The following is an 18048-nucleotide window of genomic DNA, read 5'->3' as shown; positions in this document are numbered from 1 at the left end:
GTAACTGCAGTGTGAGCTGGAGTTCGCTTCAATGTTTTAGTGTATATAAATCTGCTAGTACATCTAACACTCCCCTCCCCCAAATTAAAAATTCTGCTGTTCAAGGGTGCCTCTGTTGCTCTTCATATAGGAAATGTTTTATTGGCCAGCCCAGATCACTCGGTGAAAACAGAAGGAGAAAAAAAAAATGGAAATAAATAAATAAATCGAATGCAGCCAACACATCTAATGATTGGTAAGCTGCAATACATTACATTTGTTTTGGGTTTAATACTGTTTTGCGTGTTCTTATTTGGATTTAATCTTTCCTTATGACATAAGATTACATTTAGACGCTTGCCCCTCCCAGCCTCTTTACCTGTGCTACATTTACAATCATCCCCCCGCCCCTCCCTCCATCCTTTTTTCACTTTTTTGTCTTGCAGTTTCTAACCCTTCCCTGTTATTATTCATAATATTTACTGAACACATCTAGGCAAAGAATCCTTGTGAAAAATCTCTATGGTCTTGAAGCTCATTTTTGATCATGTCCTCACATAATGTGCAACTGTTGATGATATTGGACCATAGTTACTTAGGTCAGCCAAACATGGTGTGAATCTTACTGAAACGGCCTAGATTCGAACGTTAATGGGTAGGCTAAATGTACAAAGTGGATAGATGGATTAATCAACTTGGGTACAACCAGCCCGCTGGATTCACTTGCGATTATCTCTAGCTGCTGCTATAGCCGCTAGAGGTGCGCATCTTCCCTGGTCTCATGATTCTATTCAATTATGATTATCCTGTCAACTATTCGTATTGATTCTGCGATGCATCACGATTACTGCCCATGGTTTTTCATCAAAAACTCATCAGTGCAGCCTATCAGTGCCTATCAGTGCCCATCAGTGCGGCTTTATATGTGCCCATCCGTGCAGCCTCATCAATGCAGCCTTATATGTGGCAATCAGTGCAGCTTATCAGTGGCCATCAGTGCAGCCTCATCAGTGACCTTCAGTGCACCCTCATCAGTGACCTTCAGTGCAGCCCCATTAGTGACCATCAATGCAACCTCATCAGTGCAGCCTTATTAGAGCCCATTAATGCAGCCTCTTCAATGCAGCCTTAGATGTGGCAATCAGTGCAGCTTATCAGTTGCCATCAGTGCAGGTTATCAGTGGCCATCAGTGCAGCCTCATCAGTGACCTTCAGTGCAGCCCCATTAGTGACCATCAATGCAACCTCATCAGGGCAGCCTTATTAGACTCCATCAATGCAGCCTCATCAATGCAGCCTTATATGTGGCAATCAATGCATCCCCATCAGTGCCCGGTTCACACAGAGCGGGTATCTTCCCACTGTTACACCGAGCTTAGATTTGAATTGCCTGGCGGGCGCTGTCAACAAGGGCTCGCCTCCTAGACCGGCTCTTACGATACACATCACACTGATTTCATTTCTCGGCATTGGATCAATGTGCCGTCTATCATAGGAGGCGGGACTTTGTTATAGCAGCCACCGGGCGTTTCAGATCCAAGGTTAGTGTCACAGCGGGACATCCCCGCTGTGTGTGATCACACGTATACATTTAGGCACGGAGAGGAAGAGGGAGGGGGGATTCTGACAGGGGCCGATAATGCCATTGATACAATCGCGATGCAGCCGTTCTCTGCATGGATGCAGAATCGTTTAAGGCTGCATCGTGATGTATCAATTACATAATTCTTTTAAACACCCCTAATAGTGAAATTGTTTTGCTAACTGCACTATAAGTTACATGTTCAATCCGCCAAATGATACCTGAATATACCCCTGTTGTCTTATTGTACAGCAGTTAGTGGTAAAATGTTTTATTCTGCCTATTTCTTTATTGTAACTTTGTGTTTCTCCTAAGTTTCAATAAAACATTTATTCTAAGAAAGAAAAAAAAAATGTTTCACATCATACTACAGTTCAGCTTTAATCTAAAAAACATATGCACTGCATAATGCGACCTCATCTAACTTGACTTTTCATCCAGATAATGTATTGGAGTTGTTTTTCTATAACAATTTTTATATGTTGATTTGTTTGCATTATCCTGCAGGTCTGCTGAGATCTGCTGGACACATGTAAAATAATAAGAATACTAATAATTCCCACAACAATCCTAAGTTCTAAATTTTCCTTTTTTTAAGGGCCATATCCTTCAGCAGTTGTTGACCTTACCGACCTTTCCACTGTAACATCCACTGGCCTCTCTCTGGCATCCCGTAGAGAAGTTTACACTCTGCAATCAGACCAGCAATTCACGACCTAATGCAAGAAGCAGACTGCTAGCATGCTTTCACAGCAGAGGCCTCTGAAACCATTAACCACTTTTGGCTCCCTCTGTCCTCCCATGACGCTCGGCCTGGGATATTTGCGTTAAGACGCCTCGTGATCTTTACAGTGCGGCTGCAAAACATGAACACTTTTATTTGTCTTAAAGTTCCTGCCATCATGCACAATTATTGTTCTTTAATTACGGCGCATTGCCTATGTAATTTGGCAGTAAAGGCAATGCAGAGCGCAATCAACTAGGAAATTCCATCTGTTTCCCATATATCATCCGTCGCCACCCATCGTGCCCTAAGCTACTCCATACCCTGCTGGTCAGGCTACCAGTTTATAGATTTCTTTTCTTCCCCCTCTCATTCCCTTTAAAGAAGTTAAACGATCTTAAAAGGATTTTTGTTTCATGATGGTTTAAGTTAATGAACCCTAACAGCTGTTATGTTCATGAAGGTCATCTCTCCTGGGGGGGGGTCTTGTTCTGTACACCTCCACAGTGCTGTATGGGACATTAACTCATTGCTTAGTATGTGTTGACAACATGTTCAGAATAATTAGTTGAAAATTAGTTGGGAGATCATTAATCCCTTTAACACACCCTACGGTAAGATTATACCCAAACACGTTTGGGACATTTAAAAAGCCGTATTTTTTTTTTTTTTTTTTTAGGGGCACTTTTTTATTAAAAAGTAAATAAACAGAATATTTACATGGCACATAGGTATGTACCTGTACCTATGTTTTAACAAAAATTAGTACATGCTTACTCTTTTTTTACATAAACCTGTGTTTCCTAAAACTAACATGAAGTCTGTCTTTTCAAATTAAATTTTTGTAAATAATCTCACATTTGGACAAGTGATGTAATAACCTCTTTGCGCCGATGGAATGCAAATATGAGGCCTCGGCTTCAAGGGGTTGTATCGGGGTAATGCGTGCAGCTAGAGACATCAACGAGGTACAGTTGTTTAGAGCCGACGGTCGGCTTTCTTGTAATGACAACTGATGCGGCTAAGGGGGCGCTCATTTGTTATTACAAGGAGCGGGAGGGGATGTCGTCCCCCCCCCCCCTCTTCCCGCCGCCATCCGCGGCTCACCCGGGTCTCCCGCCCCACAGGGAGACCCAAGCGACCAGCTGGCACGTCCACCACCTGGCCAATGACCCAAACAAAGCTGTATTTGGCTTTGATCGGTCTCCGATGTAGAAACCCGGAAGCGATGTCATGACATTACTTCCGGTTACTGGAGCCTTTAAAGATGCCAGATTTAAAAAAAAAAAAAAAAAAAATGACCGTATTCAAAACGGCCAAATTTGGCGTTTTGAATGCTTTTAAGTGCAGAGGAGGGGTTTCATTAAGATCCTGGATCCCTCTATAAAGGTTACCTGTCACAAGGATTTTTACATTACCTTGTGACAGCAAAAAAGTGATTACATTTATTTATTTATTTATTTTAAAGGGACAGTGCAAAAAATTGAAATCGTCCCGTCCCTCCATGCTCGGGCGCAGAAGCGAACGCATACGTAAGTCACGCCCGCATATGTAAACGGTGTTCAAACCACACATGTGAGATATCGCCACGATTGTTAGAGCGAGAGCAATAATTCAAGCACACCTCTGTAACTCTAAATAGGTAACCATTAAATTTTTTTAAAAGCGTCGCCTATGGAGATATTTAGGTACCGTAGTTTGTCTCCATTGCACAAGTGTGCGCAATTTTAAAGCATGACATGTTAGGTATCTATTTACTGGGTGAAACCTCATCTTTCACAATAATTGGGATAACTTTACTGTTTTTGTTTTTTTTTAATTCATGAAAGTGTATTTCTCCCAAAAAAATTGCAATTGAAAGACCGCTGCGCAAATACTGTGTGACATAAAATATTGCAACAATCGCTGTTTTGTTCTCTAGGTTCTCTGCTAAATATATATAATGTTTGGGGTTCTAAGTCATTTTCTATCAAAAACTACTGATTTTAACTTGTAAACAACAAATGTCAGAAAAAGACTTAGGCATGAAGGGGTTAAAAGGATCACTAACACAAAATGATGCATTTTCAGAACTATGTGGCATCAATACATGCAATGACCATATTCAGAATACAAGTTTGTTATTTTACATGCATACTGGTTTTTGCCCATATTTACATGAACGTCAAGCTGTCCAACAAAAGTGACAATAAGGCTCCGTTCACATGTGAGCGTATGGATCGCGGGCAGAACCGCCGCGGTTCCGCCCGCGATCCGGAGATTTATTGCAAATCGCGGGACGCCTAGCGTTGCCCGTTGATTTGCAATAGCCCCCCAAACGCCGAGCGATGTTGCCGCGATTTCCGCCTGCCGAATCGCGGCAACATCGCGCAAACAAAATCGCGGGACGCAATACGCTCCAAAGAAGTACAAGAGCTTCTTTGGAGCGTATTGCGTCCCGTGATTTTGTTTGCGCGATGTTGCCGCGATTCGGCAGGCGGAAATCGTGGCAACATCGCTCGGCGTTTGGGGGGCTATTGCAAATCAACGGGCAACGCTAGGCGTCCCGCGATTTGCAATAATCTCCACATCGCGGGCGAAACCGCGGCGGTTCTGCCCGCGATCCATACGCTCACATGTGAACGGAGCCTAACAGGGGTCCAGCTTCAACACATCTATAGGATGTTCCTAAGTGAATATGTAAAGGATTATTTCGTGAAGAAATTAACTATTTCACTAATTATGTATGGCTTTACAAGAATAGGTACCGTAGTTTTAATTATTGTAAATCTTTCTTTTTTTAAGTGATTTTTTTTTTTGGAGGGGTTTATTAATGTTTTCTCTTATTGCAATTTATATTATTTGTCTAATATGTGTGTATTTGTGTGGCATGTGTTATGAATGTGAAGGTGAAACCAAATCAATTAATTATTTGTAATTCTTTTGGACAAGTGTAATAAAGGGGTATATCCTGCTCTGTACACAAGGGAACACTTTAGACCCTGTTAAAAGTGGAGGGAAAATTATTGCAATTTTATTTTCACTCCTTTTTAAGGAGTCCTTACTGATTTTATTTATTTTTTTTTTTAATGCTGGCTGGTTTGGCTATATGATAGCAAGCAGAGACTGAAAAGGTCTATTGTTATGTAACCACAGGTTAGCAACCACATGTTAGCGTGTCCACAATCTATGAATACTTTTTTTTTTTTTTTTTAATCAAGGTTAGGTTCTCTTTCTGTTGAAACCCTTTTCATTTCATGTAAAATTTCTTTATTTTAACTTGTTTTTTTAACTTGTGGTGTCAAGTTTGATAATTCCTGTCTCAGGAATATCCATAAAATTTTCTGTAAATTGTAAGTAAAAATAATTTCCAGGAGTTTGTATTCCTGTTTGGGACCCACTATTTTGCACTTAAACATATGGTAGGAGACAATGACTGTTTGATCCAAATAATGTAAGCAAGGTATGTGTTTTACGCTATCTTGGTGCTATTAATACAACTCTAGGCAATTATAAAATTAAATCATTTAATCCGAGGTCTGTAATAAATATTTAAATAAATTATCAGCTAGTATAAGTAATCCAAACTTTTTATTAGCTTTCTCGAATCCCCATGTGCATCAAAATTATATTTTGTTTTGTAAAGCTCTATTTTTTTGTAAAGTGCTGTCAGTCCCGCCCTATGAACAGTACAGTACTGTGCAAAAGTTTTAGGCAGGTGTGAAGAAATGCCGTGAAGTAAGAATGCTTTCAAAAAATATATATTTTAATTGTTTATTTTTATCAATTTACAAAATGCAAAGTGAGAGAACAGAAGAACATTGTAAATCAAATCAATATTTGGTGTGACTACCCTTTTGGCTTCAAACCAGCATCCATTCCTACATTTGCATACTTTCAACACTTTAGAGTCCAGTGTATGATTAATCAGTTATACAAAGCAGGTGCTAATGATCATCGATTTCATATATAGACAGAAACGGCTGTATAGGAGGCTTAAAACTGGTTGAGGAACAGCCAAACTCTGCTACTAAGGTGAGGTTGCGGAAGACCGTTTCATGTCACAGGTCATACATGGCGAGACTTAGCAAAGCAACAAGACAAAAAGTAGTTATACTGCATCACCAAGGTCTCTCACAGGCAAAGATTTCAAAGCGAACTGGGGTTTCAAGATGTGCTGTTGAAGCTCTTTTAAAGAGGCACAAAGAAATGGGCACCATTACCGACTGCAGATGCAGTGATGGACCAAGGAAACTTAATGCAGTAGATAAAAGACACATCATGCTTTCTGCCCTTCGACATCAGAGGATGTCCAGCAGGGCCATCAGCACAGAACTGGTGGAAACCAGTGTGACCCAGGTACACCCTTCCATTGTCTGGAGAAGTCTGGCCAGGAGTGGTCTGACTGGAGGAATTGTGTCCAGAAAGCCATACCTCTGAATTGGAAACCAGGCTAAGTGACTCAACTATGACAGGCAACCATGAAGCATATGGTGACCATTCCTTGCAAGTTGGGGCTGCATTTCTTTAAATGGCGTTTGAGATTTGGTTCGGATCAATGGTATCCTCAATTCTGAGAAATACAGGCAGATACTTATCCATCATTACATACCATCAGGAAGGTGTGTGTGATTGGCTCCAAATTTATTCTGCAGCAGAGCAATGACTTCGAACTTACAACCAATGTCATTAAGAACTATCTTCAGCATAAATAAGAACAAGGAGTCCTGAAAATGATGGTTTGGCCCCAACAGAGGCCTGATCTCAACATTGAGTCTGTCTAAGGTTACATGAAGAGACAGAAGGATCTGAGGCAGCCATCCAAAGAAGATCTGTGATTATTTCTCCAAGATGTTTGGAACAACCTACCTGTCAATTTCCTTTAAAAACTATGTGCAAATATACCTAGAAGAATTGATGCTGTTTTGAAGACAAAAGGTGGTCACACAAAATATTGATTTTAGTTGGAATTCTCTTCTGTTCATTCGCTTCCCATCTTGTTTTTGATAAAAAATAAATGAACTCTTCTATTTCTAAAAGCATTACTAATTTATAGCATTTATTTCACATCTACCTAAAACTTTGGCACAGTAGTGTACTTACAAGTGTGGGTGAGCATAAGGCCCCATTCATACCTAGTGTAGCGGTAGCATGCATAGTGCAGCCCATTCATTTGAATGGGCTGTCCTACATGTGACAAATGCTCCAAAGAAGACCCTGAACCTTTTGGAGTGCAGAGCTTTGTTTATTTTGTAGAACCACGCATTTTGGGGCGTTTGTGTGCAAAAATGCACGTCTGTTGGCTGAGATTGGAGTGCCATTAAGGCTGCATTCACACCTATGCATTTCTGCGCCCTGTGAAAAAATGGTATTCGTTCTTGCAGTGGCACCCCAAATGCAGCCAGCAGATTGTGATTTCATGCACAGCAAAACGAGCAAAGTTCTATGCCTGAAAAGATGTAGGAGCTTCTTTGGCACTTTGTCGCATTTAGGTCATCCCTACTGCAACGGTAGTCACCGTCACTGGTAATGAAAGACAGACCCTATATGTGGGTCCCCAGATGTATTTTGGTCACCTTGTGCCCATTATTGGTGCAGGATATGTTAAATGTATTGCTTGTCTGTGCCTCTCCCCCTCTCCTTTTTTCCTGATCTATTGTTTCTGTCTGGTGGCTAATTTAATTAGCTCTTGGAGGATCCTTTATGATGGGATTAGCCTTGTGTCAGCTGTACCTCATTATTTAACCATTATGTGATGTTTTGGGTAAATATTTGGGTCATTGTTAATGTAGTGACTGACATACTTCTCAAGTCTATAAAATGCCTGTATTCTTGTTCAATAAAGAGTTCAACCCCAGCATTCAGTCTTTACTAATGTCTGCAGGGGAAAGCTATACCTGCTATATTACTACTATACCTGCTTTGGATTATCGCTTTTGGGAAAGTCTACTTTTTATTGCTACTGAGACCAAAGTTACTATAGCATAAACTCGCTACTAGGGGGAAAAGGACTTCTCTGGTGGCGAGACCCGTGTTCCTACCCGGATGGCCGCCACACCTATGCATGAAAATGCACACAAAATGCGCTTTCCTGCTATGCTCCGTATGAATGGGCCCAAAGCACTAATGACACTGCAAGTGCAACTCGCATTTTTCACACATTGCGGGAATGTGCACGGCAATGTGCATTTCTGCACACTTCTGCTCATATTCCCTGAAATACGCAGGTGTGAATGAAGAGTTAAGGTTAGCTCATCTGTACAGTGTTCCTTCTTCTTTATCTAGTAAGTAGGCTTGTGGGTGGAAAGCTGACAGTCTTCAATAGCTAATACCAAGAGCGGCAGGGCTTTTTTTCAGCTGGAACTTGGTGGAACTCAGTTCCACCACCTTTGGCTCAGGCCCTCTGCTCCCTGCTCATCACGATCACTTGTAAACAGATCTGGCTTCCTGTGTTTTCCAAGTGCAGTATGGGGACAAAGGCGATGCCAGTGCCTGGGGTGCAGTGTGAATGCTGACACCCCCCATTGGATGATCTCCCTGCAAGCGAGAGAAGAAGAGGGGTAAAAGTGAGATGTGGATGGGAGATGCCGAGCTAAGCAGCTGTAGAAGAAGACTGAACTTTGCACTCTGTATGTAGTGCACCCCTGAACCCTGCACTGTATATGTAGCACACTCCTGAACTCTGCACGTAGCACACCTCTGAACTCTGCACTCTGTGTGTAACCCCCACCGAACTCTGCACTCTGTACATAATGCACTCCAGGTATTTGATGCCCCTTTAAGACCCTCTCATTGTTAGTGAAATTTTGACCAGTTTGGGGAGGGGGTTTTTGGGGGGGTCGTGGTTGAGTTCCTGCACCTTTTTTCTGAGAAAAAAAGCCCTGAAGAGCGTTGTATTCCTTTCAATACATTTCTATAAAGGGAGTATGAACCACAAAAAAAATTGAAATACTGTATCATTTTGGTACATACATTTAATTTTTGATTTAATCTTTTATTTCTATAGCCCTCTCTATATGTACTTTAAAGCAGAGTTCCAACCTTTTTCTGTGTTTATTAAAAGTCAGCAGCTACAAAAAGTGTAGCTGCTGACTTTTAATAAACACACACTCACCTGTCCTACGGTCCAGCGATGCTGCCGCCCGAAACCTCGATCCTCTCCCTCTGGTCTTGGATCAGTGGTATCAGTGGTATGAGCACCCGGCTGTGACCGCTTGCGGCTTCACAGCCGGGTACACACTGCGCATGCGCAAGTTGTGCTGCACATCTTGATTGGCCGGCAATCTTTTGGGACCTCTGACATGTCCCAGAAGATTGCAGGGATGGAGGGGGAGAGGAGAACTTCCGCTCACGGCGCCGCGGCGCTCCGAGCGGAAGTAGGAGCGGGTACCTGTCAAAACTAGGTACCCGCCTCCCCCCCCCCCCCCTCCCAAAAAAATGACATGCCAAATGTGGCATGTCAGGGAGTTAGGACTACCTAAAGTGGAAGATCCAGTTTTGGGTGGAACTCCGCTTTAACTAAAGCCCCGTACACACGTACCGATCGTCGGCGAACGATCGGCCGTCTTTTGTCCAGGGCTGTCGGTGTCTGTTGAAAAGTGCAAAAGACTGCACAAGAATTTTGTCCGCTGACTGCAGAAGTGATGTCATGTAATGGTTAACTTTCCCTGTGTTTTTCCTTTTCTGAGCATGCCCAGTCTTGCAAATCTGCGGTCTGTCGGCCGAAATCTGTACTGACTGGCGAACAATCGGCCGCTCTGGTGTCGGCATACAAAAATTTTAATGCTTGCATGACAGATTCTTTTCGGCCGAATGTGCGCTGTCGGAGGCATCATACTAACAAGCCTACAATCAGCAGATCGGTCGTCGGCCGAAGCTTTTCGGCCGACGATCGGTACGTGTGTACGGGGCTTTAGTTAGCAGTTCTGTAGGAGTTCAGCTTTTATTGAAGCTCTGAGATTTCCCTGGAGGTGTCCAGAAAGTTGCTGACTTCTACTATTTTCCAATTACCTGTGCAGGGGAAGAGGAGCTCCTTGACGTGTCCTGCCAGTCCGTTGTTTTGTGTTGTACATGGACTTCAGATCTATATAATTCTATAATTGAAATATCACTTTTGGGCCAAACTTTAAATTTATTTATAAATTACATTTATTTCAGTAGTATGCACAGCCATTTTGTTACAGGTAGAAGCTGTGAAGAAGGTGAACTTGGGCTTTAAATTAACCAAATTTGTGGAAAGAACAGCAGTGTGGTCTAACAGTCCATCCCTGCCTGTGTGGGATTTGCACAGCTCGTACTTACACTGCCCATAAACTGAGTCCCACAAACCCGCAATAGCAATTTAACCCCATTTGTCTCCTCATGATTTACATTATGCCTAATGTAAATGAACCACTGAAAGCTTTGTTTGGAAATTAATTAGGTGGCTCTAGAGCCTGCAGCAAAATTCTCTGGCAGCCTGTTTCTTGTAGGTCCTTCGCATGCCCGATTTAAAACACCTAGTAACATAAAATGTATAATCGCCATAATCTTTCAATAAAACAAATAATAGAACTTGTCCCACAGTGAAACCCAATACCCCGGGGCAGAGCTCTGTGTGCTTAAAGCCCTTTTATTCCACTAAAACAATTATTCTACATGTTTAATATGTAGGGGTAATTTTTACTATATTATTAAATTTATGATACCACTCAAGGTACATAGAGGTGTGCAATAAAATTATTTTTTATTTTCACACATTATGATGATCATAATCGTCCGTTATGATGGTATCGCTGTATGTAATAAATAGGATCTTAAAGGCTTTTACTAGACAACTACAAAAAAAGTAAAATGAGGAAAAAAGAACAGTGCTGCTAATGGTATTTGTTAGAGGAAAACCCCACTTTTCTTAAAAAATTGATATAACGTATATCATTGCAATATGTGTCAACTAATAATTCATTTTTCTTTTGAATCTGCAACCTGTTATCATTTTTTTTTTTTTTTTTTTAAACAAGGTTTTTGGTGTATGTGGGGAAGCATACTACTGAATAAACATACCAGTGGAGGGTCTCCTCCTTAGAATAAATAATATACACATGCATGGTAGAATTTTAAATACCCCTCCAATAAGCACAAAATGCATCAATAATATTAAAAATGCATACAAATCTTTATTTAATCCAATAAAATGTTCTTTAAAAACCAATTCATTACATGCTTGTTCGCCAATGCCATCAATCGCCGTCCACTACGTGGATGCAAGCCATAATGGTCTTGCCAAGATCCGGAAATTAGATTGACGCGTTTTGGCTACACATGTGCAGTTCGTTTCGTTCCGAATGAATATTCGGACAATTTTTTTGTGTTTTGAATATGCCCAACTACCTGAATTACAGTATAAACCAAACTTACTGAATACCAAAATGAAATTCGGCCAAACACATTTCTTCGTCATGCGCATGCCTCACATTTTTGTAAGTATTTTATTATATTTTTTCATGTGACAACACTGAAGAAATGACACTTTGCTACAATGTAAAGTAGTGATTGTACAGCTTGTAGAACAGTGTAAATTTGCTGTCTCCTCAAAATTACTCAACACACAGCCAATAATGTCTAAACCGCTGGAAACAAAAGTGAGTACATCCCTAAGTGAAAATGTCCAAATTGGACCCAAAGTGTCAATATTTTGTGCGGCCACCATTAATTTCCAGCACTGTCCTAAGCCTCTTGGGCAAGGAGTTCACCAGAGCTTCACAGGTTGCCACTGGAGTCCTCTTCCACTCCTCCATGACGACATCACAGAGCTGGTCGATGTTAAGAGACCTTGCCCTCCTCCACTTTCCATTTGAGGATGCCCCACAGATGCTCAATAGGGTTTAGGTCTGGAGACATGCTTGACCATTCCATCACATTTACCCTCAGCTTCTTTAGCAAGGCAGTGGTCGTCTTGGAGGTGTGTTTGGGGTCGTTATCATGTTGGAATACTGCCCTGCGGCCCAGTCTCCGAAGGGAGGGGATCATGCTCTGCTTCAATATGTCACAGTACATGTTGCCATTCATTGTTCCCCAGTGTCGGCAGCACTCATGCAGCCTCAGACCATGACACTCCCACCACCATGCTTGACTGTAGGCAAGACACACTTGTCTTTGTACTCCTCACCTGGTTGCCACCACACACACAAACTTGACACCATCTGAACCAAATAAGTTTATCTTGGTCTCATCAGACCACAGGACATGGTTCCAGTTATCCATGTCCTTAGTCTGCTTGTCTTCAGCAAACTGGACTTTCTTGTGCATCATCTTTAGAAGAGGCTTCCTTCTGGGACAACAGCCAAGCAGACCAATTTGATGCAGTGTGCGGCGTATGGTCTGAGCACTGACAGGCTGACCTCCCACCCCTTAAACCTCTGCAGCAATGCTGGCAGCACTCATACGTCTATTTCCCAAAGACAACCTCTGGATATGACGCTGGACAAGTGCACTCAACTTCTTTGGTCGACCATGGCAAGGCCTGTTCTGAGTGGAACCTGTCCTGTTAAACCGCTGTATGGTCTTGGCCACCGTGCTGCAGCGTAGTTTCAGGGTCTTGGCAATCTTCTTATAGCCATCTTTATGTAGAGCAACAATTATTTTTTTTCAGATCCACAGAGAGTTCTTTGCCATGAGGTTATGAGAGAGTGAGAGCGATAACACCAAATTTAACACACGCCTGCTCCTCATTCACACCTGAGACCTTGTAACACTAACGAGTCACATGACACCGAGGAGGGAAAATGGCTAGTTAGACCAAATTTGGACATTTTCACTGAGGGGTGTACTTAGGGGTGTACTCACTTTTGTCACTCACTGTTATACAAGCTGTACCCTCCCTACTTTACAGTGTAGCAAAGTGTCATTTCTTAATTTCTTCAGTGTTGTTACATGAAAAGATATAATAAAATATTTGCAAAAATGTGAGGGGTGTACTCACTTCTGTGAGATTGTGTGTGTGTGTATATATATACACACACAAATGTTTTTGCCTTTCATTTCGATTTTAAACTGAATGGGTTGCTTTACAAGGTGATCATCAACAATCACTTTAACCGCTTGCCGACCGCCGCAAGTAGATTTACTGCGGCAGTCAGCCCCTGCCAGGCAGAGTGACGTTAATTAACGTCACTAGCCTGGGAGGGTCTGGGGAGCGAGCGCGCGCCCGCGGAGGCGCGGTCACGGACCCCCCCCGCGCGTGTGACCAGCGGACCCGATGTCCGCCGGTCACTCGGTGATCGTCGGGGGAGAGGGAGAATGTCAGGCAGCTTGTGTAAACAAGCCACCTGTCATTCTCCTCGCTGTAAAGACACTGATCACACGGATCTACTATGTAGATCCGTTGATCAGTGTCCTTACAGCTCAAGCCACAGCTAATCACAGTAGAAAGCACGCCCCTAGGGACACACACAGCCCCTCCCTCCCAAATAAAGTTAACCCCTTCACTACCAGTGTATTTTTACAGTAACAGTGCATATGTATAGCACTGATTACTGTAGAAATGTCACTGGTAACCCCAAAAGTGTCAAAAATGTCAGTCAAGGGTCCGATCTGTCCGCCACAATGTCGCAGTACTGCAAAAAAAATCGCAGATCGCCGCCATTACGCGTTAAAAAAAAAAAAACAACAAAAATGACAAAAATCTTTCCCTTTGTTAGTAAACGCGATAACTTTTGCGCAAACCAATAAAAATACGCTTTTTGCGATTTTTTTTTTTTTTTTTTTTTTTTTTTTTTTTTACCAAACATAGGTAGGATAAAACAAATTGGCCGAAAATGTTAAAAAATTTTGATTTTTACATTTTTTTTGGGGAATTTCATATAAAAAAATGTGAAAAATATTGCTATTTTTGCAAAATTGTCGCTCTTTTTTTGTTTATAGCGCGTGATCAAAAAATCGCACAGGTGATCAAATACCACCAAAAGAAAGCTCTGTTTGTGGGAAAAAAAGGACGCCAAATTCGTTTAGGTACAGCGTCGCACGACCGCGCAATTGTCCGTTAAATTCACGCAGTGCCGAATCGCAAAATACCCCCTGGTCTTTTAGCAGGAAAATCCTCCGGGGCTTAAGTGGTTAACTTACAGTCATTGATGAATGATGCCTCTTCTTTCAGTTGAAATCCTCCTCCATCAATGCCCCACCCCCACCACTGTAATTTTCCAATGTAGTGGGGTTAATAGAACTAAGAGGCTGTCACAGGCTGTCATCAAGAGAAGCCTGACCATGCCCACCGTTTCCACCCCTAGCTGTACTACAATTTCTAAGAATTAAATTGGATCTATAAATAGAGGGGGTGGCCCTATCAATCATCCACTCTTCCTCTATTCATAGATCATAGCAGGCAGACCTCGCCACTTTAAAAATATCCACTTTCTGCAGTTTGAGGAAGTTGCTAAAATTAGTTAGCTTGGTATCCAGAGAGCAGGAGCAATTAAGATTTAACAATGAATGTTATGAAATTCTTAGTAAAGTACTGTATATAACTGATCTGAAGATACTTCTTCTTCTTTTTTTTTTTTCTCAACACATTTTTACTTTTAAAGTCACCATGTCAGAGGGTCAACAAAGTTACAAAGGCACAAACTTGAGAAGAAAGAAGTTTTATATATACCCATCTGTCGGTTCATTTGCTAAAACTTTGCTCTGTAGCAGAGTTCCTGGCGCCAATCCAATTTGACTCCTCGGGCTGGTTAAATAGAGCGTTCCCCCTGCGGGTCACACTGGTTTTTCCCACTGACCCTTAGTCAATACAGGATACAGAAGTGACATAGGGTCGGCTGAAGGAACCACAATGGCCAGTAGGGGACACACTATTGCTCCTCGAAGTGTGAAATAGGATTGGTGCTGAGAGCTCTGATACAGGGCATAATACTGCTTTCTTCTCAGGTTAGTGTCTTTGTAATGTTGTAAATCTCCTGACAGGGTCATATTAAAGGGTACATCAGTTTAAGATGGTCATTTATTTGTTGTTGTTCAGTCGTTTATTTGTGTCCGACTCTTTGTGACCTCATGGACCAAAGAACACCAGACTTTTCTGTCCTCCACTGCCTCCCGGAGCTTGCTTAACTTCGGGTTCATTGTTTCGATGATGCTATCTATCCATCTTGTTTTCTGTCCTCCTCTTCTCCTTTTTCCTTCCGTGTTTCCCAGCATCAGGGTCTTTTCCAATGAGACCTCTCTTTGCATTAGGTTAGTAAAGTATTAGGGCTCTTTCACACGGGCGATCCGATCAGATCCGCCTGTCAGTTTTTTAGGTGGATCTGATCGGATCCTCCATGCAGCTCTATGGGGCAGCGGATGTCAGCGGAGACACCTCCGCTGACACCAGCTGCCATCCGCATCCGATCCTGTCCGTGAAATCTGGACGGATGGAAACCCTATTTTTCCATCCGTTCAGTAATCGGATCGGATGAGAGCGGACAGGCGGTCCGCTCTCATCCGATCCCCCATAGAGGGCAGCGGGGGCTGAGACACCTCCCTCTCCGCTCTGCAAGCGTAGACAGAGCTGTCATCCGCCGACTCAGCAGGGATCACGGATCGATCCCCGCTGAGCAACACGGATCCGCCTACGGAGGCGGACCGTGTGAAAGAGGCCTTGGAGTTTCAGCTTCAGGGTCTGTACTTTCAATGAATATTCAGGGTTGATTTCCTTCAAGATTGACTGGTTTGATCTTCTTGCCGTCCAAGGACCTTTCCAAGAGTCTTCTTCAACATCATAGTTTAAAAGCATAAATTCTTCAGTGTTCAGCCTTCCTTATGGCCCAACTTTCACAGCCATGGATTACTACTGGCTATTTACTTATGGGTAAAGGTTAACCTACTGGACTTTTTACAGCTCTGTTATCTTGCTGCAGAAGTATCTCATACTTTTTGGCAAGGTGGTGGCTCACTGGTTGCACCTGGTTTCTCGAATGTGAAAGTCCAGCATCCATTCATCACCCTCCTGCTCTTTTGAGGTCAAACAGGTAGACAGTTGCAGGCATCCTCTGCACTGTACCTGGGCACTCGAGAGCAAAGGGTAATTCTTGCAGTACACGGAAGCCAACTCCACAGCTGCACTGTGCAAAAGTCAGTCCCAAATGGGGCAGCTGGAGGTTTGTGTTAATCAAGCCTCCATGTTACCATGCTTGTGCAGGCAGCTCGAACAGCGCCATTTTGGACTGACACTTGCCCACCCACATGTAAGAAAAATATATTTGAAATATATTAAAAAAAAAAAAACATTTTAAATTTATTTTTCCCAAATATATTGGAAATATTTGAAATGCTACAATTTTGGCCATATTCAATATATTTCTAAACATTTTTCCCTAAATATATTGGAAATATATTTTTTTTCCATATGGGCAGTGCCACTGTTGATTGGTGCCTGCACATTACAAGGTTTATTCTGCACTGCCAGGCTTCCAGGGATGAGGTCAGGGACCCCTCACAACGGGGACTGTCACCAGGAAATGGGGACGAATAGTAAGCTTGATGTGTGTGCCAGTGATCTTTATTCATTCCTATGGCAAGGTTGTCTTCTTTTTTCTTTTTTCCCAATGGTAGGTTGGCTTTCACTTGCCACAGGAGTGTTTAAAATATACAAGTATCTTAAAAATCAATACATTTTACAGTTTGAACATTCTCTAATTTATTATTCTCCATTTCTGATTATTTAGTAGAGGAAAACAGAACATTTGAGAAAATAGTTGTCTGATCTCTCTGTACCATAGCCACATGGAAGCCATGCCCACATTTTGAAGTAGTCAGCAGAATGTCCGAACCATCTTCCAGTGGTAGTGGCTTGAGGGATGACCATGGTACCCCATGGTGTGTCCCTGGTATGTCCCTGGTACTAATCCCAAAATGTAATGGCACAACCCTCAAGGCTCAGCCTAAAGCTTTTTCATTATTTTAGGCCACTTTGTATTCTGCTACATATTTTTGGTAAAAAAAGTCCCAATAAGCGTATATTGATTGGATTGTGCAAAAGTTATTGCGTCTACAGACTAGGGGAAAGATTTCTGTCATTTTTATTTATTTTATATTTATATTACTAGTATTGGCGGTGCTTAGCAATTTTTAGCAGGACTGCAACATTGTGGTGGACAGATTGGACACCTAACTGACATTTTTGACACTTTTAGGGGGACCAGTGACATTATTACAGTAATCAGTGCTAAAAATATGCACTGTTACTGTACTAATGACACTGGCAGGGAAGGGGTTAACACCAGGGGCAATCAAAGGGTTAAATGTGTCCCTAGGGGGTGCTTTCTAACTGTGGGGGGATAGGCTTGCTGCATGAACACAGAGACCTGTGTTCCTAAATAAGAGGAACACAGGATCCCTGTGTTCATAACTGACAGAACAGCGGTCTGCCGTGTTTACAACAGCAGACCACCGTTCTGTCTCCACGAGGAGTGATCGCAGGTGCCCGGCGGCAATCGTAACCACCAGGCCCGCTAATCTGCTTCCCTTGTGGCAAATGGGTGTTCGTGTGTGCCCCCGTGAAGCGACGTACAGTTACATCCTTTCGCGGAAGAGAGCCGACGCGGCGGGCGGGCGTTTAGTGGTTAAATACACCGTGCTCCACTACACACAAAAGAGGATTTGCCTCTTACCAGATGGATTGACCTTTGCAGATCTAACGCAGCCTTTTTGCAGCTTTTTCAATGCAAGCAGAGAGCGCCTCATCTATGGGATGGCACTCTTGGCAAATCCAGGCTCTTAGTATGGACGGATAAACCACATCTCATTAATATCAAGCTGTGCTAGTAAT

The sequence above is a fragment of the Pelophylax lessonae genome, assembly GCF_965119305.1.
Source record: "Pelophylax lessonae genome assembly, chromosome: 13".
Taxonomy (NCBI): Eukaryota; Metazoa; Chordata; class Amphibia; order Anura; family Ranidae; genus Pelophylax; species Pelophylax lessonae.
The sequence above is the reverse complement of the archived record's forward strand: the minus strand, read 5'-3'. Positions refer to the sequence as shown.